Source organism: Amblyomma americanum, chromosome 1, assembly GCF_052857255.1.
Source record: "Amblyomma americanum isolate KBUSLIRL-KWMA chromosome 1, ASM5285725v1, whole genome shotgun sequence".
Classification (NCBI taxonomy): domain Eukaryota; kingdom Metazoa; phylum Arthropoda; class Arachnida; order Ixodida; family Ixodidae; genus Amblyomma; species Amblyomma americanum.
In genome coordinates, this window is record NC_135497.1 from 459,666,770 (window position 1) to 459,693,758 (window position 26,989).

At 46.8% G+C, this 26,989-nt stretch overlaps 1 long non-coding RNA gene across 2 annotated transcripts; it reads left to right on the forward strand.

The window, feature by feature from the left end:
- LOC144116027 (uncharacterized) lies at positions 1 to 26,989 on the forward strand. Of its 2 annotated transcripts, none has more exons than XR_013311684.1 (3): positions 1 to 1,305; positions 9,049 to 9,209; positions 20,024 to 26,989. It is a non-coding gene; the product is annotated as an uncharacterized LOC144116027 (long non-coding RNA). The 2 variants fall into 2 exon arrangements; XR_013311683.1 differs by lacking the exon at positions 1 to 1,305 and adding an exon at positions 7,261 to 7,408.

A 26,989-nucleotide genomic window follows, 5' to 3' on the forward strand; every position in this document is an offset into this window, starting at 1 on the left:
TATTAAAAATCGAATTTTCAACACATTTCAAATATTCTAGTTCAGTAAAAAGAGCACAAAATTTGGCGAACAATGATATATGTATTATTAGGCTACTGTTATTAGTTAGTGAGAAACATGTACCTCAACATGGCCTAAAATGCATGGGAAGTATAGGGCTTACCCTGTGCCCTTAAATCCAAGTGACTCAAGGTCAGTAATGAGCTTGTGCAAAAATAGATGCAGTGCTTTTGCATCTATCTGTGTGACTGGCAAAATGTGAACAACATCCTTGTTGCTTGACAAAAGGCTTTGTAGCATGAACACATATGCTGTTTTAGCCGGATCGGAACTATTGGCTGCGGCACCTGTAACGAAGCCTGCTTTGTACTCAAAATAGGTTTGAAGATGGATCTCATCCATCATTAATGTCACAGTGCGCTCATGCTCGGCCATTGCTTGCAATACAGTTTTAGCATAGTTCAAGAAACAAGGATCTTGCTGTTCAAGTGCTGGATTCATGTGATATGACGAACACAGTCGTCGAATAGTGTCTGGGTGCGGCAGCTTAATTTTAAGCGAGCTTCTGATGAACCTGTATGCATGTGGAGAAATGGTATACAGCAGACCTGAAAACACGAGTACATCTGGTGGATATCGAGGCACATTTTTCAAAACAAGCTCGACTTGGATTCGCACAAATTTCAGTACCTGTAAGTTCCATCCATGATGTTCTTGGAGCTCATAATCCTTGTTCACCTCATCCAGGAGCATTAGCACAGTTGCGAGAAGCTGGTGTTCCTTTTCGCTGCCACTAGCACAACTCTGCAGCTTTTCAACAGACTGCAGCACTTTATCAAGCTCCCTTAAATCCTTCATTTGTGACGGCACACATTCGTCTCCAAGATTGTGGAGACGGGACCCTCCGAGAAACACCTGAACAGACAGGTCGTCTAAAACCACCACTGATGAACGCACTGCGGGAGCTTGGTCGAGGGAGAGCTCCAGGAACAAAACCTTTGCCTGCGTAGTGACCACAGTCCAGAAGTCAGAAGTCTTAAGCTTCGGAAGGGCAGAACACAGCTCCCCAAAACTGCAAATTTTGTTCCTGCGATCTTCTTCCTCTTGAGCAGCAACAGAAAGCTCTATCGCTTTTCGCAGTGACGCTGCCTCGAGTCGGGCCTTCTTTTCTGCAGGAGCTTCTCGCGAAGATAGTGGCTGAGAGAGATATTTCGGGCAGCCGGGAAACACACTCGGGACAGCAGCTGGCTTCAGGCGGACACGCTGCAGCGGAACTTCGATAACGTTTCCAGTGTTCTCGTCCGTGTACGTTGCAAACCTGACGAAGTCACTCGTTTGAAAGTGTTTTTCATACTCCTAAAAACAAAGTAAAACCACAAGTCCATTAGGTTTCGGCGACAGGCTTACAAAATTCGGCAAGCGAAATAACTGGGAAATAAAACTCTGCAAGTGAAGTAATAAGAAAGTGAAGAAAAAGTCCCCTCTCCGAAGCAAGCCATAAAAAAAAATGTCGTGTAAAGCACAAAACCAAGGAAAAGGAGCAGCGCGAAAGCATGCAACCACAAGAGAAGAAAGGACAAGACACGGCACAAAACGCAAAAACAGCGCTCGTGTCTTGTCCTTTCTTGCGTGGTTGCATGCTTTTGCGCTGCTCCTTTTCCTTGGTTCAAAATGCACTAACTAGGCTAAAAAGAAGTTTTACTGAAGCAAAAAGTTTAAGGCAAGCATCCTGAAAAACAGCACCAAAAGCGACGCTTACCACAGTGTGCTTGGTTGGCACAAAATCTTCGCGAGAAATAGCCTTTGTCCATGCTGCCCTTTGCGTCTCGTCGGCAGGAAACTTGTAGACGCGGACACTCGGACCACCATCATAATTTGATCTGCAGCCTGGGGCGCAGCAGCAGCCAGGCATTTCAGAACTGAGGCTACGCAGGTTCAAACACGCAAACGAAGCCTCTGCAGATGAAAAAGCTTGCACAGTTCTTGAGCTCTTCCGTGAAAACGCGACACATTCACGTCAGCTAGCACCATGACCATGTGCGTACTGGTTGTCTCAGTGTTCCTAACCAACTTAGGATGCGGACTGGCATTAGCTTTCAAGCGCAAGTAGAGTTTGATATTAAACATTGTTAAAGCCGCAGTTGACAGCGAGGATGCAAGGCTTAACACGACATTTATTTTTGCAATATTTCAAACTATAAACTCGTTAATATAAGTGTGGCAAAAATAAGAAAAGAGCTTTCTTGAGTTTTAATCGAAGCGACAAGAAAATAGCAAAGTTCGAGCCAAGCCAGGAAAATTCCAAATCCGATCGAGGGAACAGAATTTTTCCGCTTAGTCAGTTTTCTCCCAGATGGCGCCACGTCAACCTGCTGCGCGCTGCTTCTCTTAGCAGTGACGTAGACGCTTGGTGAGGAGGTCATGCGGGGGCCTTGTAAAGTTATCTAGGTGGTATTGGTTTTACTCGCTTCGGCTGACAAGGCAGTGGCCATCTAGTGGCAATCTCTCCAATAACTGCTTTAAACATTCTTTTTTTCCGCGAACAGTAACGGAGTGGAATCAACTTACTAACGACGGAAGTCTTACAGCTATCTGTAACATCATTCATCGGCAACCTCAGTGCACAATAATGTCCTCTGTCATGCATTCCCGGTTCCCATTTTTGAACTGAATTTAATATTGTGATCGTTTTGGTGCTCTTTCTTCATTTAATTAATTCCCTGTTGACCATGTTCACTGATGACTTGATAGTAGTGTATTTATATGCCCCAAACCTTAGTGTACTTTTTTGTTGTGTTACGTCATTGAGCCTTTCATTTTTGCTGTTGTGTTTTGTTGCTTATTATTAATTTGTGGCCTTTGTACTTTTTTTTTTCTTAATATTTGTACTTACCTATTTTCTGTATGCTCACCCTGCGAAAATCCCTTCCTGGGATTGCAGTATTAATAAATAATTACGCAAGCAAATACGGTATGTTTTGGGAGGCCAAGAGAACGGTTAGTAGCTGCTAGAATCAAGTTATTGTAGTAGTTCCAGGTTAAGTCGGACTGAAGGTGAACTCTTAAATACTCTCAAGTGGAAGCTGGCTCTACTGTTAAGTCATCAAGAGTGTGTGTGGTTGTGATATGGCAAAAATTTCTTGTAAAGGAGATGAGCTTTGTCTTAGAAGGGCTTAGGGTCATTAGCCACGATGAACGCCAAGTGTGAACTGAATCGAATAATTGCTGTACTGTCGGCAACAAAAGTAACTGACCCCTCCTGCAAGTTACAAACCATGACACTCTGCATGCAGGCACCACCCGATGATGCACTCCTTGGGTCGCGACTGGCGCAGTGCGCTGTCTCGGCACCAGGTGAGCATCGTCGGGCAGCGCTCGTGTGCGGTGTGTCACGGTTTGGAATTTGCAGGAGGGGCCAGTTACTTTTGTCCCCGATAGAACATCCTGTGCATGCACTGTAGCATACATCCTGTATGTTGCTCAGGTACACGATACAGCAGTTCCACATTTTGGAACTTGTGCAGTTTGAAATATTGACTTCGTTGAAAGTTTCGATGCTATGCAGTAAAGCCCAATAGGTTCCAGTGGTCTGCATGCCCGCAGTTGATGCTATGAACGAATTCTGTTCATGCCCCTCGCTGCCATTGTGCGCTTTACACAGGCAAGAACAGTCGAACCCCGCAATGATGAAACCACCGGGAAAGGAAAACTTTTTCGTTCTTGCGAGAATTTTGCTGTCGCGAAAATGGACAAACAAGCACACCCTTTACTTTCCAGAACCAAAATTTAATGAAAAATGTCGCGTATTTTGCTCTGCTTCATATTGCTGTGCAGGAGCTTCACAACTCGGGCTTCGCAGCTTGATAAGCTATGCATAACTTCGTTGTTGTCTTGGTCGCTGAGGAAAGTCTGGATAACATCAAAAGCCTTAAGCACATCATGCGAGCTTACTTGCCTTCCTTGTGCTTGGTTATCGCCATCCTCGTCGTCGCTGTCCTCATTTCCTTTGCGCACACTGTCGATAATAGCGTCGTCGCTGAATTCCTCGTGCACAATCAAGTCAGCGCCCTCACACAAAAAGTCATCCAGTTCAACAGGGTCTGACACCATTGCATCGACACTGCGAAGCGCGTCCCATGCTTTGGTTAGTGGCTGCAGATAGTCACCACTTGCAGGAACACTCGCTTCCGGTTCTGCCAAGGCATGCTGACCAGCCGCGAAACTGGCGTGCCTGAAGCAGTTCTGGGCAAGGGTGGCCGAAGTAGCAATCCACGCCCTGGCAAGCATCTCCAGGGCCATGAAAAGATCAATTTCCGTCGGTCACTTCATTTCGATGTTTAACAACAAATGCCGGATGACTTCCCTGGCACGCAGACTTGACACTCTTAATAACCCTTTGGTCAAGAGGTTGAATAACGGATGTGCAGTCTGGAGGAAAACAAATCAAGCGGACGCTCATCAGGACAACGTCTTCGATGTGGTGGGCACTGCAGTTATCCAAAAAAAGGCAGACTGATCTGCCCTGCTTCCGCATATCTGCATCAAAGGCTTCCAGCCAGCTGGAGAATATTGCGCGCGTCATCCAAGCTTTCTGTTTAGCAGTGCACTCGACTGGAAGCCTTCGGTTACGTCTAAAGCACCGTGGCGTCTTGCTCCGGCCGATCACGAGGAGGGGACGCTTGTCGGATCCTTCCATGTTTGAGCACAAAAGAATGGTCACCCACTTTCTGCGCAGCTTGCCGCCATGGCGTTTTTGTCTCTTCAGGCCAAGCATTTTCGATGGCAACATTTCATAGAAAAAGCCAGTTTCATCCACATTATAAATTTCGGAGGGCTCGTATTCGTCCATTATGCTTTCATAACTTTCCTGCATCCAGGACAATTCTGCTTCAGCGTCGATGCTCGCAGACTCCCCCAACAACATCTTGGCGACAATGCAGTGCCGTGCTTTAAATCGACTGAGCTTCCAGTGCTCATGTTAAAGTTGTGCCCCAGAATGCACGCGAAGTCAATCGCCTCCTGCTGCAGAAGACTTCCATTCTCTTGTCGAGGAACCACTGGAACACGGCTTTGTCGACGTCTTGTTCTGCACGTTCCACCGTCTTGTTCTGCACGCGTGCACCGTTCTGAAGTGCCGCCATGATGCTGTTCTTGGATTTCAGAATTGTAGAAAGCAAGCTGCACAGGATATTGAATTCCTCCGCAATGTCAGACTTCTTTCTGCCTTTTGCGGCTTCGGCGATGATTGCAGACTTTCCTTGCAGCGTCAAAAATTTTCGCTTTTTAACAGGAGGCGGCATATTTCCGACAGGCCAAAAAAAAAAAAAAAAACACTGGAGACAAGCAAGTCATGGGCGAATTCGGCGTGCACGATGCGGACTGTGAGATAGAGTGGTCGGTATGGACGAGGCGTGGTAGCAAAGAGAAAAAAGGGTTCGTCGTTCTGCCTAGATGCTGCACCGGTTAGCCGGTGGTGTCGCCACGTGAAACGTCACATGTGTGCATAGTGCCAACAGATGGGTTAGTAGCAGCAGTAAGTTTTTATTAAAATAATTGTAAAAAGGAAGGAAGAGATTTTTGCTAGCCCCGGCATCTGCCGTCAATACTGAAGCACCTGAGCTGGGGCAGCAAAAATAAAGTATAGCGGCCAGAATGGAGAAATGAAATGGAGAAGTGACAAAAAAAAACTCGTTGCTATCATCATCATTACTGAACCGACAGAAAGTAAACAGCAATGGCCGCGCCGTTACTTGTCGGCTGAAATGAACGGCCCCAACTTGTCGGATGAATATGCTGCCTCGGTTCTGCCTCTGTTCCCAACTGGCACTGCTTTTAAAAACTCTTCGCTGTTGAGAGTGGGCAGAAGCATTGAACTCTATGTAAGTTCGCTGGGGGCACCAGAATTTTTCGTCTCTGCGAGAATTTCGTTCTTGAGGGCTTTCGTTATTGAGGGGTTCAACTTACTAGTCCATTTCCCAGTGCGGTAAGCAGCCAGGTGCACCCAGAGGGGGGACATGCAGGAAGAGCGAGTGCCTTCGACCTCTCTGGCTACCCGCTAAAGACCCCCTTTTCTTTTACCTCACGGGTTAACAGGGCCATCCGAGCAATGCGGGTTTTTTGTTTGAGGCAACATTTTGGAAGATTGCATTAAAAGGAAGAATGTGTGAGTGAGGCACGAAAATCGTTATACCTATCCAAGTGAATTCATCTGTACATTGAGTCCCTTTGATTTCAAGATGGCACATTCCACAACTACAAAGAGTCAGCTGGTTGTGGCAGTGAGGCTTGCTCTCATCTAATTCAGTCTGAAAAATCAAATTTTTTTTTTTCACAGAGTCTGATATATCGGTTTTGAATGTGTACATGTTTCTGTGCGATGCACGATGGTTTCTTAGTGCAGTCCAAAGTATTAAACAAGTTCAAATTTTGAGAGTCCAGAAAAGTGGGCAGTGACTGTATATGTTACATAAAATGGGAGATGGAGTAGCCTTGTAGTGGGAAGGTAATTCCAAAAAGGACATTTTTTTTTAAAGCAATATTGCCTACACATGACAATCTCATGGTGACATGATGCATGCTCACACTTGCAAATGGCATTGGTCAAAGTTTTTGTTTTCTTTTTGTTTTTTGCTGTCACTTTATCTTTTTCCAGCTTTTTGGCTTTTCTGTGGCTCTGAGTCCCCTGCACACTAGCTGCATTACACAGGCTGCGAAACTACATGATCGCCTATTTCATTTTGTCTCTCTCATCTCCCTTCTACAACACATCTCCTTTTATGCAAGCAGGTACACACCACATTCCTTTGAGGCGACAGGAGGAACTTTGTGTTGCTGAGGTCATGCCATGTCAACACCAGCAGCACTCATCTCAGGCAGGCAGGTTTACCTTCTTGCTTGCTTTGAGAGTGCCGTGAGGGTGCTGTGAAAGTTCATTTGAGCCAAGAATGATCTGTGAAGAGTCTTTCGTAGCAGATTTTTTGCCACTGATTCCATTAAAAACCAACGAAGCATCCTCAAATTGCTCACTACATCAGAAAAATTTGTCTGAGCCAAGTTTAAGTTGATAGAAGTCTGCTCTGTGTAAGCTGGGAATATCAAAGATGCAATGCTTACAGCTCTGATGTGCACAAGTGGGCACTCTTCAAATGCAGTTGTCTCTTACTTTTGATAATTCCATCTGAAAGGGGGCAGAAAATTTGTTTGAATTGTGCAGAATTCGACAAATAGGGGTCTTTTTTAAATACACTTGATATTGACGAGACCTTAGCCTCAGTTTGTATAAGCACTTTATTTGTTTGCAGCCGACCAGAAGTCCATCATTTTCAGTTGCCGCCGTGGTGGCCGAGCGGCAACAGCGTTCTCAAAATTCGTGATACTATGGACAAGCTTTTCCAGGAGGCCCATCTTGGTAAACGCCCTCACAACCGTCAATGCTTGAGCGGCTTCCGCCACATTAGAGTTGAAATCTTCCGTTGCCAAGTCGTCACCGCTGTCCTTGTTCTCGGTGCTTTCGTTGCCTTGGGGTGGCGCAACAGCGGCAACAATCCCGCTGTCCGACCAGCTCGGAGACGTTGAAACCGCTTTGCGCTTCGCACAGCACCAGCTCGGAACAAAGGAAGCCATCAAAAAACGCACGTTGCCCACCCATAACACAGCACAACGTAACTTCACGTGCAGCATGAGTAGATATTGACGCAAGGCAGCAAGGTCACATGGGCAGAGTGGGGTGGCGGTTACTGCGATAGGGCTGGCGACGATGCGTTCGCGCGAAAGAACACCGAAGCGGCCGATGCTTTGTGGGCTCCTTATTGATATCGACATCGCCGCACTCGCTGGAACATGGCCGAAATGGCCGCAATGTTGTATCGCCGGTGGTCCGCACGTTGATAATGCTTTTCGGAAAGGTGGAAAACGTTTTGCATCACAGTCCGGCGCCTGCCAAACTGCGACGGCAAGTACGCATTAAGCGGTAGGCATTTCATTAGCCACTACGCCATAAGTGGTCTGCCAATACATGGGTTTCAATGGCGTCTCAGCCGGGGAATTCTCACAACTACGTTTTAACCGCGACTACTTGGTAAGCGGGTATGTATAAGGAGGTTTTCCTGTACAACCATTTGCGACTGGTATACTAGCAGGTCAGAAACATTGCCTTTCTGCAGTCTCTGATGAGATGCACCACATTTAGAGATTGGGATTTGTGGCACAATACTGTTCTGCTGGGAAACAAACTCGAGTTAATGATATTTTTGTCAACATCAAGAAGAAAAATGGGCATGGGCAGGACATGTATTGCGAAGGAAAGACAGCAGACTTTTACTTGGAGTAACGGAGTGGGTTCCAAGGGAAGGCAAACATAGCAGGCTGTGACAGAGAGTCAGGTGGGCGGATGAGATTGGAAAGTTTGTGGGGATAAAGTAACTTCAGGTGTTGCTGGACAGGGTTAATTCAAGAAGCAGTATCTTCTAGTTGAGGCTAGATCAAGTTGCCTTAGAACCGGGCAATATAAAAGGGAAGTATATGTGAACAGGGAGACGATATCTGTGTTGTGTGCGGAAGCAGTGTAGAAAGCATTAAACATGTTTTGGCAGATTGTAAAGCTATATAACCAGGCATCGGAGAGGACATAGTGAGCCTTCCAGTAGCTTTGGGTTTTAGGGATGGCGAAAGCAAAATTAACACATCAGCTGTAGAGATGAGCAAGAGAAGACTGGAGTATGTATTGGTAGGGAAAAAACAGAATCGAGAAATTGCACGAAACATCACAGAAATTGAAGTAATATAGCTTAAATAGCCTTTAATGAAAAATTAACGAGGGGAAAAAAAGTAATGAAGCATGATTCAAAGTAATTAAATATCAAGGGCAACAAGTGGAAAACTAATAAAACAACTGCTTTAATTTACTGTGCAAGGTAGCCCTCGCCACTGCCCTGATACAAAGGGGAAGCCAATAGTTATCTATCTGGATGCCAGTGGGAGACCTTCAATGGACGTATTTGGGCCGATGATGAGTACTGTTCTCTAAGGTGCTATGACTGTTTGCTGCAGGGCATCAACGTGCACACGGAGGAGCTACTGCGTGAGCCGAGTCTCATCACTTTTGTGAAGGAGCACAAACTCATCCTCTTCTGCTGGGGTGAAGACAACAACCATGCCGAGACCATCACCAGCCTCAAGCGCAAGGGCGTTGACGGTGTCATCTATGACAAGTGAGTGCTTTTGGGCTGCTCCAGCAATGGCTTGCATATTGCATCTCTTTTCAGCACTTCCTGCAACCCATTTTATGACAACACCTGGGCATGCCAGCTTCTGAGTTTAGACCGGCTAAAGCTGCTCTGTGGCCAGTGACATTTTTTTAAAGTACTGCCAATCTTTCAGGAGTACTGCTGCCTTTTTTCCACTTCTGTGTATTGATTTTCCGGTTCTGATTTCCGTTTCTGCCAGTAGTCGTCTTTTTTGTATCCGTTCGCATCCATGTCTAGGGAACGGTCAAGCAGACATTGTATCATAGTGCTGCTGCACTGTTTCTTGGCCTCTAGCAGGCTGACCTACTTGTTTTGTCCTCAGAAAGCTTTGTGAGGAGGAAGTGCTGGGGGCAGGGGAAGTTGGTGCTACTCAAATTGGTCGACAGAAAATGCTATGGAGGGGCTTTAGGACTGGTGCGTTAGGACAGAACTCCAAAAATAATTGGGCATGTTGACAGTTACTGTGCTCCCCTTGGAACTGAGTCAGAATCACTCAGCAAGGTCAATTTTGATGACCTAATGTGCCCAAGGACATTATGCACCGCTATAGGGGAGGTAATAGAAAATGTTTTTACACTTGCGAGGTTCTTTTTTCATGTTTGACATTTTTTGCACGAGAGGGAAATAGCAAAGCATAGTCTCATGCATGCCCTTATGCTGTCACAAATCATTACTGCTTTAGCAGTGTGGCCCTAGTTTTCCGAAAATTATTGTCATGGGCATTGTAACCAGAAAATTTGGGTGGGTGGGTGGGTGGGTGGGGGGGAGTGAAGGAGTGCCAGAGGGAAAGAAAGGTAGAGGAGGCTTACAGCAACAGTGCCCCTGGTGGGAATGAGAGGAGCTAACTCTCATGGAGCCATTGAGTGAGCGAAGAAGGGAGAGAAGGCATGCAGCAATAGCACCCCCCTCCCCCCTGCGGAGCACGAAATTTGAAAAGAAATTTGAAAATTTGAAAAAGTGGTGTGTCTGGTGGTTGTTGTCGATGCAGGGAAAGACACGCGGTACTTTTGGGCTGTTTACTTAATACTCAAGGGGGCGCGAGCAGCGTCGACCGAGGCAGAAGCCGATCTGGCTGCCCGAAGAATGGAGGGAACGGTGAAGCATTCACAGGAGGGAGTGGCTTCCTGGAACAAGAAGAGGGTGCGGGGGCCCACCGGGGGGGGGGGCAAAGGGGCAAACACTGCACTGGTGACACAGAGCAGAAACGAAAGAAGGGGGCACAGCACAGGGGACACAACACTTCCTTCCCCCTTAGAAGGTTGCCTGGTAGCATGCGGGGGGTTTTGCTCTCGGGGCAGAAGCGTTTGTAGGCTGGCTGTTGTTCGCTGTGTCTTCTAGGTCTGCCTTGGGCGAAGTCTTTTCTTCTGGGGAGAGGTGCCAGGCTATGTGGTAAGACGGTGCTCGTGCCGGACCACTGTCAGAAGGTGTCGTAAATCTGTGCAGCTCTTTGAGGTGTCGGCATGCTACTGTTGCTGACGAAGCAAGAGTGCAAGCCTATGCATCATGTCTGATTATCAGCTATCGTAGCTTCCTCTCAGCGTGGCTTCTTGAGAAACTGGCGGGAGAGGACGCACTGCCCCTTATGAATCATTCCGCAGTGCAGAACTGGTGTTTCTTCCCGGAACGTTTCTGCCTTTGGCTCGGGAAGGATGGCTGTGAGATGCGTTCGCATTTCGTGCTCGAACATCATCTTCGCTGGGGTCTGGCGTGTTGTGCTCTGAACTGTCGTGTGCTGCTTGAAGAGAAAGCACGCAAGGCGGCGCTGTAGCGACCCTGTCTGATCTCTTTCAAGGGCGCATTTTAGCTCGGCCACGTAGCGCTCGGCTTGTCCGTTTGTCGCTGGGTGGCAGGGAGCCGATGTGACTGATGAGATCTCGTTGTCGCGATAAAACTTGAGGATCTTCGCAGACACAAACAGTGTTTCATTGTCCGACAGTACCTTGCGAGGCAGGCCGAACATTGCAAACAGTGATCAGAGGTTGTCAATGACAGCTGCTGAAGTCGTCTGTCCCATTTGCCTAATCTTAAGCCACTTTGTGTAGGCGTCTTGGACCACAAGGAAGGTGCAGCCCTCAATCGGTCCTCTAAAATCAATGTACAAGATGTGCCAGGGTGTGTCTGGCTTTTCCCAATCTGGGACAGGAGCTTTAGGCAGGGCGCTCCAGCTGCTTTGGCAAGGCTTGCAATCTCGGACCACTGTTTCGTGTTCAATTCCAGGCCACCACATGTAGCTTCTGGCACACTTTTTCATGGCAACGATGCCCCTGTGTCCAGCGTGGACGAGCAACATAGCCTATGCGCGTAGTTCTCTCGGAATCACAACTCGGGACCCAAAGATGATGCAGCCACAATGGGTGCTCAAATCTGTAGCTCAGTAAGCTTTGAAGTTGTACCCTTTGAGTTTGTGCATGTTGCCTTGTTGAACAGCTGTGTAAACTAGCCGGGGAGCTGCACACTTCTGCATAGATGCTGCAACTGTGCTTGCTGTAAGCGGAGGTTCTAGCAGTGCTTTGAACATCAGGACATCCCCAGGTGGAGGTGGTTCGTCAACAGTTGCTTCCAGTGCCAGGCGGCTTAGCGCATCGGCATTTTATGTTTATTCCCATTGCAGACCAGACTGTAGTCGTACGTTGATAGTTTGATGCACCAGCATATTATTCACGGAGACAACGTTGATGAAATAGGCTTTTGTGGTCCCAAAATGCCCAATAGCAGTTGGTGATTCGTTATAAACACCACCTTTCGGCCGACAATGTACTGGCGAAAGTGTGTTGCCGCGTAGATCTACAATGACTAGCCCTTCTTTGTAATGTTGCACTTAGTTGCGCTCTCATTGTGACAGCATACGTGAGGTAAAGGCGATAGGGGCTTCCCTTCCTTGGTCGTCAGTTTGCGACAGAACTGCGCCAACTCCGTACAGAGATGTATCGCAAGCCAAAAGCAGAGGCTTCCTTTCATCATAGTAGCAGAGGACTGTATACCTTCGAAGCAGGTCTTTCAGGGCATTGAATAGCTGCTGATGGCGTGGAGACCTTGTCCATGTCACATCTTTCCGAAGGAGTTTGTATAAGTCATTGACCACGGCAGCTCTTTGTTTCAAGAATCGGTCATAGAACGTTAAGACTCTGAGAAATGCCTGCAGCTCCTGCTTGTTTGTCGGTGCTCGTGCTTCAGTGATTGCTCGCACTTTGTCTTTGGTAGGCTGGATGCCTTCTGTATCAATTCGGTGTCCCAGAAATTGCACCTCTGGCACCGCAAAACAGCATTTCGCTTTTCTTTTGCGCAAGTTTGCGTTTGTTAGCCTTTCAAGAACGAGCTGTAGTCGCGCTGCATGCTCTTCAATGCAAGTGCCACTGATGACGACATCGTCAAGGTAGACACAAACTCCTGGGATTCCCTGAAGCACTGTCTCCATGAACTTTTGAAATATAGCCAGGGCTGCAGCTATGCCAAAAGTCAGTCACTTGGCTTTGTACAAGCCTTTCTGTCTATTATTTGTCAGTAATTCTGCCGTTGACTCACTCACCTTCAGCTGCTGATATGCGTGGGTGAGGTCTAATGTGCTTGCGCCACATAGTATATTGAATACTTCCTCGGGTGTCGGTAGCGGGTAAGAGGACGCTTTAGTCGCTAGATTGACGATGCTGCGCTAGTCTCCGCAGAGGCGTATGGTTCTGTTCTTTTTGCGAACTACCACAAGTAGTGTGACCCATTGTGAATGTTGCATCGGCTCAATGACACCATGCTCCTCCAGTTTGTCCAACTCCTTTTCAACTCAAGCTTCGAGGGCAAACGGATTGCATCAGCTCAATGACACCATGCTGCTCCAGGTTGTCCAACTCCTTTTCAACTCAAGCTTGGAGAGCAGGCGGATTGCAATAGCTCAATGACACCATGCTGCTCCAGTTTGTCCAACTCCTTTTCAACTCAAGCTTCGAGGGCAAACGGATTGCATCAGCTCAATGACACCATGCTGCTCCAGGTTGTCCAACTCCTTTTCAACTCAAGCTTGGAGAGCAGGCGGATTGCAATAGCTCAATGACACCATGCTCCTCCAGTTTGTCCAACTCCTTTTCAACTCAAGCTTCGAGGGCAAACGGATTGCATCAGCTCAATGACACCATGCTGCTCCAGGTTGTCCAACTCCTTTTCAACTCAAGCTTGGAGAGCAGGCGGATTGCAATAGCTCAATGACACCATGCTGCTCCAGTTTGTCCAACTCCTTTTCAACTCAAGCTTGGAGAGCAAACGGATCGTATCAGCTCAATGACAGCATGCTGCTCCAGTTTTTCCAGCTCCTTTTCAACTCAAGCTTGGAGAGCAAACGGCACTGGCGTGGCCTTTAAAAACTTCAGTTGTGCATTGCCCAACAACTCCAGTATGACTAGAGGCTTTTCGTTTCCTGGAATTTCTTCTGAGAATGCTCTTTCATATTCCTCTTGCAGTTACTCAGCCATGTTGTGGCTCAGCGTCTGGTGTATGCCGCATATCGTCACACCTAATGAAGCAAACCAGTTTCTACCTAGAAGGCTTGATCCTGAGCCCTTCACAACAAGCAGGGGTACCGTATAGGTTTTGCCGTTGTAATTAACCTACACGTTGACAGAACCCAATAGTGGCAGGTTGTGTCCTGACCACGTTTGCAGGTGCGTGTTGTCTTGTTGCAGAGTTGGTGCGTCGGATGGCCACGAAGTCCAGAATGTGTCCCCACTGATCAGAGTACAGGCTGCACAGGAGTCCACCTCGAACTTAATTACCTGATGATGTATGCTCACTTCAGTAAAAATCTTCGGTCGCATGCTGAGATTTGTGGTGATCAGGTTGTACAACACAGGTGGTGTTGCTGATGTTGTTCCATGGACATCAGACCGCAGCATGTTCTCTGAGGCATTGACGCTGTGATTAGTCTGAGAAGGCGGCTTTATCTTCACAAGCTTCCGCTTCGTAATGCAAGCTCTGTCGGTATACCCTTGCTTGTGGCAAAAATGACAACATGGCTGACTGGAATCGGCATCCCTGGAGGTTGTGTTGGTCGTCACATCACCAGCAGTTTTGTGCTTTCTTTACTGATTTCGCCACAACAGAAGGTGTGCATACCTAGTTGCTTGTTTGGTGTACCGGCTCAGTGTTCCGGTGAGTCTGCTGCTGAGCGGCGCTCTCCGCTCATACGACGATGTCGTTGTTGAATGTGAGATCCTTCTCAGCAAACAGGTGCTGCTGCAGTGACTCCTCACTCAGTCCGCACACAAATCTGTCACGTAACATCATGTCCAAGGGAGGCATGGTGGTGTTAGCAGAAGGAGCTGCGTCTCTTTCCTGCCCGGCACCTGTTGTGGTCAGCATCCCAAAGTTGCAGTTGGCAGCAAGCTTCTTGAGCGTTGCTATGTAGGTGCTCACAGTTTCTCCTTCCAGTTGGTCTCTTCTTTGGAAGCGTGCCCGGCTGTAGACCTCTGTTGGCCTTGCGTCGTAGTGCTTTTGCAGTGCTGCTACGATGTTGTTGTAGGGCACTACCACTGGTGTGCTTGGCTGAATAAGGGCGCAGACAGTGTCCTAGATCTGCTCCCCATACAGCATCAGCAGGTTGGCCCTCACCAAGGCTGGGTCTGTGACGTTGTTAGCTTCAAAGTAAAATTGAAGGCGTCTAATCCCAGACGACCACGATGAGCCATTGATTTCTGGCATTTGGTTGGAAAACCCTCGCGTAGCCATGGCTTGTCAATAGCGTTGCATAGTGCGGGTTGAATCCACGTTCTCATCGCCACTGTCGTGTCCAGCGGTTCTTCTCAATACAGGGAAAGACGCGTGGTACTTTTAGACTGCTTATTTAATACTCAAGGGGGCACGACCAGCGTCGAACGAGGCAGAAGCCGATCTGGCTGCCTGAAGAACGGAGGGAACGGTGAAGCATCCACAAAAGGGAGTGGCTTCCCGGAACAAGAGGAGAGTGCGGGGGACTGCCGTGGGGGGCATCTTGTGACGGCGTGCGAAGATGGGCAAGTGGCCGTTTATCTAGGATCACTGCTCTGGTGACACAGAACAGAAACGAAAGAAGGGGACACAGCACAGGGGACACAACAAAAAGCAAATTTGAAAAGAAGAAAATTAAAATAATACTGCTGATGCAAATATGCCACTTCGCATCGTATCATCGCCTGTCAAATTTTTTTATGACACAACTCAGGCGATTTGTAAAATAATCAATTGTAATCTGGGTCTGCATACATCCAACATGGTATTTTTTGAGCATTAGCTTATTTCCCGTCCAAGTCCCAGTAGTGGTATACCGCTTAAAGTACAGTTGCGCACAACAAGACTGTGGTGCTGGTGGTGTTCAAGACAGGCTCACCAGAACGCACTGTCCAAGTGCTCTTGAATTAGTCGCCGAACGATTTTTCGGACTCGATGGGACCCGAAAAATGTTCCGAATAATCGAACAGCCCGAAAAATCCGTGAAGTACAAAAAAGTCTCTTCGGCTTATGATATCGGCATAAAAATGTCACTGATTTTACCTCGCGGCAAATTTCTCTTGCTGGCGACGATTTGCGCCTGTATTTGAGCCAAGGTTGTGCTTTCACTGTACACGCTAGACAGCAAGGTCACCGCATTTAGTTGGAATACTTATCACGCTTCTTTGACGGACCCAGCGGGGCCATGTTGTCCACAATCCGAGTGTGCACCACACCGCTCGTTAAACACACGAAAAGATAAGGCACTTTTCTTTCAAAGCAGCGGAACCGCTGGACGCAATTACAAAATGGCGAACAAACAGATGTAACTTTGTGAAGACTGAGCGCCACTCTGTCAACGCGGTCAGAGAAACCCAAGGGACGAAACGGCGAATGGCGAACGTACGAGACCTGCCGCGGTGGCTCAGTGGTTAGGGCGCTCGACTACTGATCCGGAGTACCCGGGTTGGAACCCTACTGCGGCGGCCGCGTTTTGATGGAGGCGAAATGCAAAGGCGCCCGTGTGCTGTGCGATGTCAGTGCACGTTAATGATCCCCAGGTGGTCGAAATTATTCCGGAGCCCTTCATTACGGCACCTCTTCTTTTCTTCTCTCGGTCCCTCCTTTATCCCTTCCCACCGAGATGCGAGATAGCTCCTGCACAATTTCCTTCCCCCAACAACCAATTTTCAACGTACGGGACAAGCGATAACTGCCCGCGACAACGTCAGCGACAAAAGCAAGTTGGCAGCGATGACAATCCGGCTGCCACCTCGAAGTGTCAGAGATCGCAGGGACCTCTACTGGCAACAATGGGGTACCGAAAGTGTGTCAAGCCAAGCCAACTGCAGCATAAATCCACCTCAATTCAAGATGGCGCCTTTTGCGCTGGCGAAAAGCTGATGAGATGGCCAATTTTGCCCCTCAGGCGACTGAAATTAGTCTGAAAAATCGAACTTTCGGACTTTTGAATTCCGAAATATCCGTCGCGAATATGTATGCGCTTCTATGGGGTGACTGACGGTGCCTCATCGTGGTCTGAAATATCCTACAAGTCCGAATTATTGGAGTCCGAATTACCCGTTGGCTACTGTAGAGGCATGAAAGGGGAAGTGCAGTGTATTCCTTAGACGTTTCATGCACAGTGAAGACAGCCTTTCTCCAGTGGTCACGCGAATACTAGTGCCAGAAGCAGCACCAAAATATCAATTGACAGCTTATGAGTGAGTGCCTTAAAATTTCTGAAAACGCAGTTTCACTGACATTCATTGTACTAGATGTGAGGAGTGTATCCATTAGAGCCCCTTTCAGTGATTCTCATTGGCCCTTCGAGAATCTGATCGCTTCTTGCTTGTACTTGCTAGGGAGTGAAGTGCTTTTTAATTGCAATGCATTTCTCTTACTGGCCTTTGTCTCAGTTGTGCATTGCAGTGCCATTGTCATTTTGAACTACTCTGTGATCCAGTAAAGATTCAGTAGTTCAAATGTATAGAAAACAGCACGATGTAAATTTCACAGAAATACACAGAAAGGCATGGGATTTTTTTTAACAACAAAACATTTAATGCCCAGAAAAGTTAAAATGCCATAGACATGTGGCAACTGAAATGCCAGTATAGTTTGTACAGTAGCACTACAGCACTTTAAATCATTCGTTAGAAAAAATATTATCTTTCTGTATATTTCTATGGAAACTGCATTGTGCTACTGTCTATATTTTTCAAATTACTGAATTGTTAGCTTTTCTGTTACTTTTAGGTTACCCAGTATATGTTGGCAGCCGCCACATATGTTTATTTATTTATTTACGTACTCTTGAGGCCCTAGGGCACTATAAGAGAGGAGTGGGTGATATTTATCTTTTTTTTAATGGTGTAATACATAGTTCTTTACCCTGAGGCAGGGCAAAAGGAGGGAACATATCCTCCTGACTAGGCCCTGGCCTCAGAGGGCGCCGACGGTGCAGCAAGAGTGGCGAGTCAGCAGTCGCTCTCCACAACAACAGTTATACAAGAACAGGCGACATTATCCAGAATATTGTACTGTGTCAAAATGTACATATGAAAACATAATGTAACAGTGCTGTGCAAAAAGCAAAACGAAAGTAAAAAAAAAGTTGGCCAGTAAATTTAAAGGCAATCAATGAAAAGAATGCCCTGTTCAGGGTGGGAGTAAGAAGTAAAAGAAAAAAGAAAGATCACAAGACCACGCATTACAAAATCATGCAGACAGTAATATGAAATTCCAGTATTCACGCTTAAATTTGCGAGCCGTTTCACATTTCTTTGCATTATCAATTAATTTAGGGACAGCATTAAAGATTAGCATGATCTGATATTCCACAGTTTCCTTTCCATAATTGGTACGAGGACGCTGTACTACAACTGAGGTTTGACGCAAAAAGTAACTTGTATCTCTGCTAAGGTATTGATTATAGAAGCTGTTGTAGTCCTTCGTTATTTTTGTGTATACAAGAAGGCATAATCTGATAGTGTAGGAGATTGTAACAGGTGGTATAGCAAGCTGCTTCATTAGTTCACCTTCGCTGGGGGGCATCAATAATCGAACCGCTTTACGTTGGAGCGCTAACAATTTTTCCATTTCAGTTCGGCCGCAGGTGCCCCAAACTAATAAACAGTAGTTGAAATATGAATGAACAAGTGAAAAGTACATTTTTTTCTTGAACCAAGTGGGTAGAAGATAACGGAGTCTATATATCATGCCTATAGACCGTGCTGCTTTTACACGAACCTTGTTTATGTGATTAGACCAGCCTAAATTTCTGCGAAAAGTGACGCCAAGAAATAAATGGCTGTCCACTTGTTCTAGTGTATTCGACGCGTAGCACAGAGTGATATCATAATCAGACGGCTTATTTTTGGCGGGGAAAACAATAAATTTTGTTTTCTTGGTATTCAGCTGAAGTTTATTTAAATACAACCAGGTATTTAGCTCTTGTAGCCAAGCGTTTGACTTTACTTCTAGTTCTTTAAGGTTAGCGCCAGAGAAAAAAACATTAGTGTCGTCTGCATATAACACAATCTGTTGAGTCATTGGAATGTTAGCAATGTCATTTATGTATAGTATAAACTACAAAGGACCTACTATTGATCCTTGTGGCACGCCATATTTAATAAGTTGCATGTCAGGTTGAGAACCATGTAATACACAAAACTGAAATCTTGAGCTGAGGTAGTTACGAATAAGGGCTAGGGCTATTCCCCTAATACCACATAAATCCAGCTTCTTAATCAATATGTGATGCTTAAGAGTCGAACGCTTTACGGAAGTCTAAGAAAATCCCAACTGTATGAGGTGTCTCTTGGATATTTTTCATAATTTTATCTTTTGTTTGTAACAGCCCCTTTCCCATTGATTTTGCTTTCTGAAAACCATACTGCTGCTCTGAAATTGCATGATTCAAGAGAAGGAAGTCATTTAAATGCTTTTATATGATTCGCTCCGCTACTTTAGAGAAGAGCGGCAGGACCGAAATGGGTCTATAGTTATTTAGGTCATTATATGTACCTCCCTTAACAGAACGAACGTAACAGAACAAATTATTAACAAAACAAATCGGTCACAGCTTTCTTGAAGGTGATGTTAACAGTGATGGCAGCGATGGAGGCAGGAAAATGGTTCCAGTCATTTGTTCTGCACGGCAAAAATGAATTCTAGTGCATATTAGGAAACACAACCTTTAAACATGCGATTATCATGTGATGAAATCTATGATGGATGAAGCAATAACTGGTGTTTCCGACTTGGATTGGTGTGGAAAACTTGTTGGAAAGTACAGTGTCTAAGGCACTTGCGACGAGAGACCGAGTCAGGTAAACTGAGGGAATGTTTTATGGCTGAAATGCATGAGTACCAAGAGTAATTGGAAAAGACGAGATGAGTTGAGTGGTCAAACTAGAGATTTATAAAGTGTGAATTTAAGAGGAGTTAGAGCAGATTAAAAATTGCGGTGCAGATAGCCTAGTGTGCGCTTGTCATTTTTTGACATGAAATCATTATGCTTGTCCCATGCGAGATCGCGCATTGAATTAATGAATAGAGTAATATTAGTTCATGTTATTGACACTATAACACAGTGGTCAGCAGAATGACAAAATATCCTCATTAGCTTACATTTGGGAGCGTTATGCCTCACTGACCAAGTTTGGCACAGCGATTAAATTTTATCAGGATGGGATTGTAGTGCAGTGGAATCTTTGTTGGAAATTACTCGATATAAAATGCAGCGTCAGCAGGCACCTGTGAATTTTGCCAGTGTTGATGAGTGCATCCACACTGCTTGCTCCTCACTTGGAACAACCGCCCTGCAGGCTGGATGTGCTGCGCCCTGTGGAGAATGAGAGTGTGTTCCTCGCGCCTTCCGGTTCGACAGTGAGTCTGCTTGAGGCGGCCAGCTGCTGCTCCAGGGAGACCCTGCCCGAGAACGGTGTGGCTCCGGCCGCCCCCTGCAGCGTGGGCGGATCCTAGCTCACACAAGCCGTCTTCCTTGCTCTAGAAAGGATTGTTTTGCATCCTGCTCACCAGTGCTTGTGTAGAGAGCCCTTCTGTGTCATACGCGTGACACATATGCTCGATTGAATGTGCACCTGCTTCACTGCAGACAGGATAGGGCAAGTGATGCTCGCCCACGAAAGCCAAAGCCTGTAGCATGGTGTGAGGTGGGTGAGATGCCGGTGCAGAGACTACACGCATACTCTAGAGAACTGCTGTCTTCCTCCTCCTTTTCAAGCAGCATGTGTCCAAAGTGCCTGCCTCTGCGGAGTACTTATTGGGGCTTGTGCGGCGTTGTACATTTTTTATGTTTGTGTGAAAGATGAAATACAATACCAATTTGTATTTCAGTCCAAGCAATGCTGGGGTGATTATCAGTGTGTTTGTTTAAATTGTTGCGAGGCGTAGCTCTTGACTGTACTTAAGGCGCTACTTATGTGCCAGGCGGGCAGGCATGTCAGTACAATGCACCTACATGGTGATGCTTGATTTCAGCTTGTTGCTTTTGGTGCTTTGGTTATTTGTCTGTACATGTTATGGTGTGCAAGTTCGGTCTAACAAGTTCCTGGGAGTCCATGGCAGAGAGTGGGTGGTCAGATGGTTCTTGATAGTCACAAAGTGAACAAGGGAGATGAAAGCCTCAGGGTGCTTGCCAATGTTTCGTCAAGAGGACAAGTCCTCTGTCCTCTTGTGCCCTCTTGTCAAAATGTTGCCAAGCACCCTGAGGTTTTTCCTCCTTTGTCCACTTTAAGTTCGTAGGAGGTTACACTGACTTCCAAGAAAAAACTGCTGCACTTAAAACCTGCATACTGTCCACAATTCTTAGAGCAGATGTCTGGTTCTTGTTGGGCATTGTGCACAATGTTGAACTGCACCACAAGGGATGGCATCAGTGTGCACCTTTCCTTAAAAAGATAAGCTGCGGTTTAACTACTGCTGAACATGGTAAGAGAGCGAAAGCTGTGGTGTATCGGGCAAGTAGACAAGTCTATAATGTCTTGACGTCTGTTACATTGAGTGAGTTCCGCACACTGGGTTGGCGGCACACCCACCCTGCCATCCTGGCAGGTGGCAGTTAAATTAATGGTTGATTGCGAGAGGTTGGTCACCCAATGAACGCTGCGGCCTATTCTACCGCCCTCTACCAGCGAATTGAAATGTCAACGGTTAAAGTCCAAGTGGTGCGACACCACGGTGGACCACATATCGTAAGGCCTATAGCCACACTTGACCTCTGGTTAACTTGAAGGTTAAATGGCAACGCATAGTGAAATCAGCTTTACCTAGCGTAGTGAAGCTTTCGCATCAAAAAAAAAAAAATTGGCAGGCAATACCCACTGCAAAAATTCTGTGCAGGAGATTAGATGAAGATTGTATGGACAAGGTTCACATGAAAAAGTGTATTCTGTGTCTGTGCAACTGACTTTCGGCAAAGCTTGACCAGTGACTTTTGTAATTGTAGCCCAGTGCCATCGAATGTCATCTATTGCACATATTTATCAAGTTTTTCTCAGGCACTTCATTTCTTCCCAACATTGAGGCCTGAAAACAATTGTCTGCTTCATTTAAGTCACTGTATTTTACTCACATTAGACATGCATTTTTTCCCCTCAGAATTGATGAAAATTTTTGGAAAATTTTGGTTGCACGTTCATTTTGCACAATAATACGGAGTTTTAGAATAGGTTAGCCAACCTTAGGGGCCCCCTATTTGTGCCGTATAAAGTGGCCTTGTGCTGTGTACTTACAAGAGCTTTAGAGTAGGGTCCGGCTGCATCTGAATTGCGTTAGCTGCTCGCAGTGCCATTTCGGTTTAATAGTGAGACTCTAAATTGTGAATATTTCAAATTGAATTTCATTCACTTTTATTTACATCGGCGTAGGCAAAAGGCAGTAAAATGATAAAAATAGGTCATATGAAATTCAATAGTTTGTATTCTGTTTTATGAATGATCGAAGCCAACCTGTTTCAACTTCCCGTGCTTTCTGAAATCATAGCTCCTGTGAGACTAGACAACACGCACTTGCTAAGCCCAGCACCTGTCCAAAACCAGAAGCTGTCTTAAAATATACGCCGTTTTGTCGCTAGAATTTTGTGGTGTGGGCACCTTGAGACAGATAAGAAGCTCCATTGACCATTCATCTGCCATGAACGTGAGAGACAGTGAAGTGGCGATGACAAATTGGTGGTGAGACGAGCAGCCCTGCTTCGCCGGACTTTGCTATGTTGCCTGACCCTACCTGGCACTAGGGGGCCATGCTGTTTCGCTGGTTTTGGGCTAGCATCGCCCGCTAGCCCAAAAACCCAAGGGGCGCTAGCATTCTGTCCATGCACTCTGGCACCTCACTATATACGCTGTCCCCTTAACTGGTCAGGTCACATTGGTCCAAAAATTTTTGATATAATAGCCAGAAGTTACATTTTGGCAACCAAAATAGCTGGCGTGTTCAGTATGGGAGGAAATGTGGTACTTTTTGCGCCTGCTAGATCTTGCCAGTGGGTAAGGGGCACTTAAAAAATGAACAGGTGTTTACCCCAAATGTATGATGAGTGATCAATGCTAGCTGGTTTGTAAAATTTAATATTAAAGCCATGCATAACAGTATGACCATTGTGTTTATATATACTGTGGGAGAGTTACAATAAGTGCTTTGTAGTCCAAGAAATATGTTGACGTGAGGTTGCGGATCTTGTTGGGCAGCAGATTTGCAGACAATGCCCCAAGCAATTTCCTCCTCTAATCCACCCACTGCATATTTGTGGGCTCTGGCCTTCCACACACCTGTATCGCTCCAAGCACGCCGCTCCTTTTTGGTTGCAATGGATGTGACATGTCACTTGCGTTTTTGTCATCACTGCAGCAGCCATGCCTCTAGAGTAGAGCAAGCACTACCTCTTGAGAATGCCTGTGTACTCGCAGCTGGTCTTCCTGCATACCGCCACGTGTCCTCTTCTCGTTCCCCCTCCCTGTTAGTTGCAAGAGGGACGATGATTGCGCAATACTGCGGGAAGAAGACTGAGGCATCTGGATAGGCTTAAATGGCGAGCGTGTGCAATTTTAAAGGTGTGGTCTTCTCATGTAAGCAGCTCACTTTGGGATCATGAGGTGACTTTGACAGCACCGTTATTCCAAATCTTTTTATGTGCGGTATTGGCTGCAGTGCCCTTTTTTTTTGAAGTGTTGGGGTATGTATAGTTTGTCGGAACCAGTTCACACTCTATTGTGTGATGTCATACTACCTTGCAGTACAGTTAGCATTCCACCAGTCTGCTTTGAACCCATGCGCCACTTAGTCAATTAGCGCGTGCCTTGTGCTCTGCAAGCTTGCCTTTGCCTGTGGGGAATGGAAAGTTTTCACAGAAGCACACATTTTTATGCAATGTCTCAGTACTCGGCTCAAAGCTGAAGCTCACAGGTGTCTGTGCTTTTGTGTGTCATTTTTGCTTGTCCAAACCATGTACACTTTGCAGGAAAAGGTACAGCGCAATAAGACAGGACTAAAGGAGCGGACAGACACAGGCACTGACTTACGGCTGATGATTTTATGCGCTGTTGCTTTTCCTGCGAAATGTACCGACTAGCCCAGACTGATACCCTTTCGCGTGTACACTTATATTCTTTTCTTGCTTTATTTGCTGTTACAGTAAAAGCTCGTTAATTCGAACCGCAAGGGGACGCCATCTCAGTCCGAATTAAACGAAGTTTGTACTAACGAAAGCAATGAAGAAAAACAGGACACCGTGACCAGGAAGCAGCAGGGCATGGCGCCAGTTCAATTTAATGTTTGAAAAAATCCGTAATTGTGGTCTGCTTTTTTTCTTTGAAGGCAACAGCAAGCACTTTTTGCTCTAAAGAGCGAATGTTGCGGAAGGCTTCCTCTTCGCTTTCTTCAAAACTGAAGAACAGGCGGGCGGCATAAAGTCCGGCCATGACTTCCGCAGCGGAGGGCCGCACCGGTGCCTCGTCGTCTTCCTCGTCGTCGTCACTGGCAGCGACAGGCTCTATGTTTTTAACTTGGGAAATGATGTCCTCGTCTGTGGTCACACCACAGACAACTGCGCTCGCATCCACGTCTACGTAGTCGGCAAAGGAAACGTCTTTCAGAACGTCCGACATGGGAGCGGTGACGCTAATGACGCAGTCTCCGTGCGCAGATGGCTCGTCCACGTGCTCGCCTTGCGTGGTGAAGCCACAGTGGCGATAGCAATTGGCTATTGTAGCCCCTGTCACTTGTTTCCAAGCACGCACAAGCATATGCAGTGCACTCAAGAGCGTCACTTCGTAATTCTGGCATAGAATAATTCTTTCTAGTATGTGGCGCTGATAAAATGTCGTCAAATTTTTTATAATGCCCTGGTCCATGGGCTGCAGCACTGCCGTTGTGTTGGCTGGAAGAAAGGCCAACTCAACGGCATTCGTTTGAACTTCAATCTTGTGCGCAGAGCAGTTATCGGCAAGAAGAAGGATTTTGCGGCCACAGCGCTCGAACTTCTTGTCTACCTTCATGAGCCACTGCTTAAACAACTCTCCAGTCATCCAAGCCTTCCTGTTTGCCGCGTAGTCTGTTGGGAGGGACCTGATGTTCTTGAAGCAGCGAGGATTGCTCGACTTTCCTACCACGAACAGCGGTAGCTTTTCACTTCCGGTCATATTTGCCGCAACCATCACCGTTACTCGCTCTTTGCTTCGTTTACCCCCCGTACACTTGTCATCTTTGTACGTGATCGTTTTGGCGGGCAGTAACTTGAAAAATAAGCCTGTCTCATCGGCATTAATGTCCTGCGGAGAGTACTTCCGTTGGTAGCCTTGTAGGACCTCGGAGCGCCAACTTTCACATGTTTCGCCAATATGACGGGGCCACTCAGCGGTATGTCCTGAGCACGCATCTCCTTAATCCAGAGGAGAAGCGTTTTTTCGAGGTCGGGGTACTTTGCCAGCCGCATCCTCTTCCTTTCGCTGGCAACTTCTGCCTCTAAGGCGTCTTCAATCGCCCTCTTATTTTTTATGTAAGTGGACAGCGTGCTCTTCGGTATTCCATGCTTCTTGGCGATTTCTTCTTCCGACAAGACTCCGGCATCCACTTCCCGTAAGATGTCGCATTTATCCTTCAGTGTTTTGGCGCAGTATTTACCGCGGGCGCACGCCATTCTGAAACCGCACGTCAGCACGGCGAAGCACGCCACCAAGGCCTAACTTTTCAAGCGATCCGCACAACAAAGGTCGTAAGCGCGCCGAAAACCAGAAAACTCGAGGCTGCCGAAAGCGGCCGAGACCACCGCGAGTTCAGGACAAAGACGTTGACGAAGGCTCCTCCTATTCGTTAAATTCTCGAGTGCTAGCGGAGCTGCGATGTACTGGATTCGCTGTATTTTTTGTGCTAGTTGCGCCATCCATCGGTTAACAACTGCAGCTACAGTCGAGTGCTAGCGGAGCTGCGATGTACTGGATTCGCTGTATTTTTTGTGCTAGTTGCGCCATCCATCGGTTAACAACTGCAGCTACAGTCGAGTGCTAGCGGAGCTGCGATGTACTGGATTCGCTGTATTTTTTGTGCTGGTTGCGCCATCCATCGGTTAACAACTGCAGCTACAGTCGAGTGCTAGCGGAGCTGCGATGTACTGGATTCGCTGTATTTTTTGTGCTGGTTGCGCCATCCATCGGTTAACAACTGCAGCTACAGTCGAGTGCTAGCGGAGCTGCGATGTACTGGATTCGCTGTATTTTTTGTGCTGGTTGCGCCATCCATCGGTTAACAACTGCAGCTACAGTCGAGTGCTAGCGGAGCTGCGATGTACTGGATTCGCTGTATTTTTTGTGCTGGTTGCGCCATCCATCGGTTAACAACTGCAGCTACAGTCGAGTGCTAGCGGAGCTGCGATGTACTGGATTCGCTGTATTTTTTGTGCTGGTTGCGCCATCCATCGGTTAACAACTGCAGCTACAGTCGAGTGCTAGCGGAGCTGCGATGTACTGGATTCGCTGTATTTTTTGTGCTGGTTGCGCCATCCATCGGTTAACAACTGCAGCTACAGTCGAGGTCTAGCGGAGCTGCGATGTACTGGATTCGCTGTATTTTTTGTGCTGGTTGCGCCATCCATCGGTTAACTGCAGCTATACGACAAGATTCTTAGGCCTCTGAGATCGGCGGCTCAAAACCGGAAACCGCAGTTCTCGGAGGTAGAGAGAGGGCGTAGCTGTTGCCACAGCTGCCACCCCTTGCCCTCCAGCCTCTGCGCCGGGTGCTGGCACCGGTTTTACCCGCTTTTACCTTCTCTCCCCCATTTTGGAGGCAACTCAGCCGCTGCAGCCTCGCGACAAGGCCTGCTCTGGCCATGTGCCAGGCGGCACGCCGCCCAGGCGCGGCGGCTCGTAGTTCGAATTAACCGTGGCAGAACCAACTCACGTTCGAATTAACGGGCTTTTTTATACATGGACTTCTATGGAGCTAGGCCGGACCAAGTAGTACGGTTCGAATTATCCCGAAATTCGAATTACTGAAGTTCGAATTAACGAGCTTTTACTGTATTAGGTACCAAGTATGGATCTACGGAATGCCACTTGTACTTTTGCTTGTATAGTGTAGCACTTGCTTGAGAAACAGTGTTGTACAGGAGGAATTTTCCTTGTTTTTGAATGTTATTTATTGAAAACTATCCACGTCTTGCATTGTGTCTGGCCCATCTTGTGAGCAAGATGCTGTTCTTGTGGCTATGTTTGCAAACAATGCTGCCTTGAGCGCATCCAAGCAAACTGTGGAATAAAACTGCACTGTGTAGGAGCTTA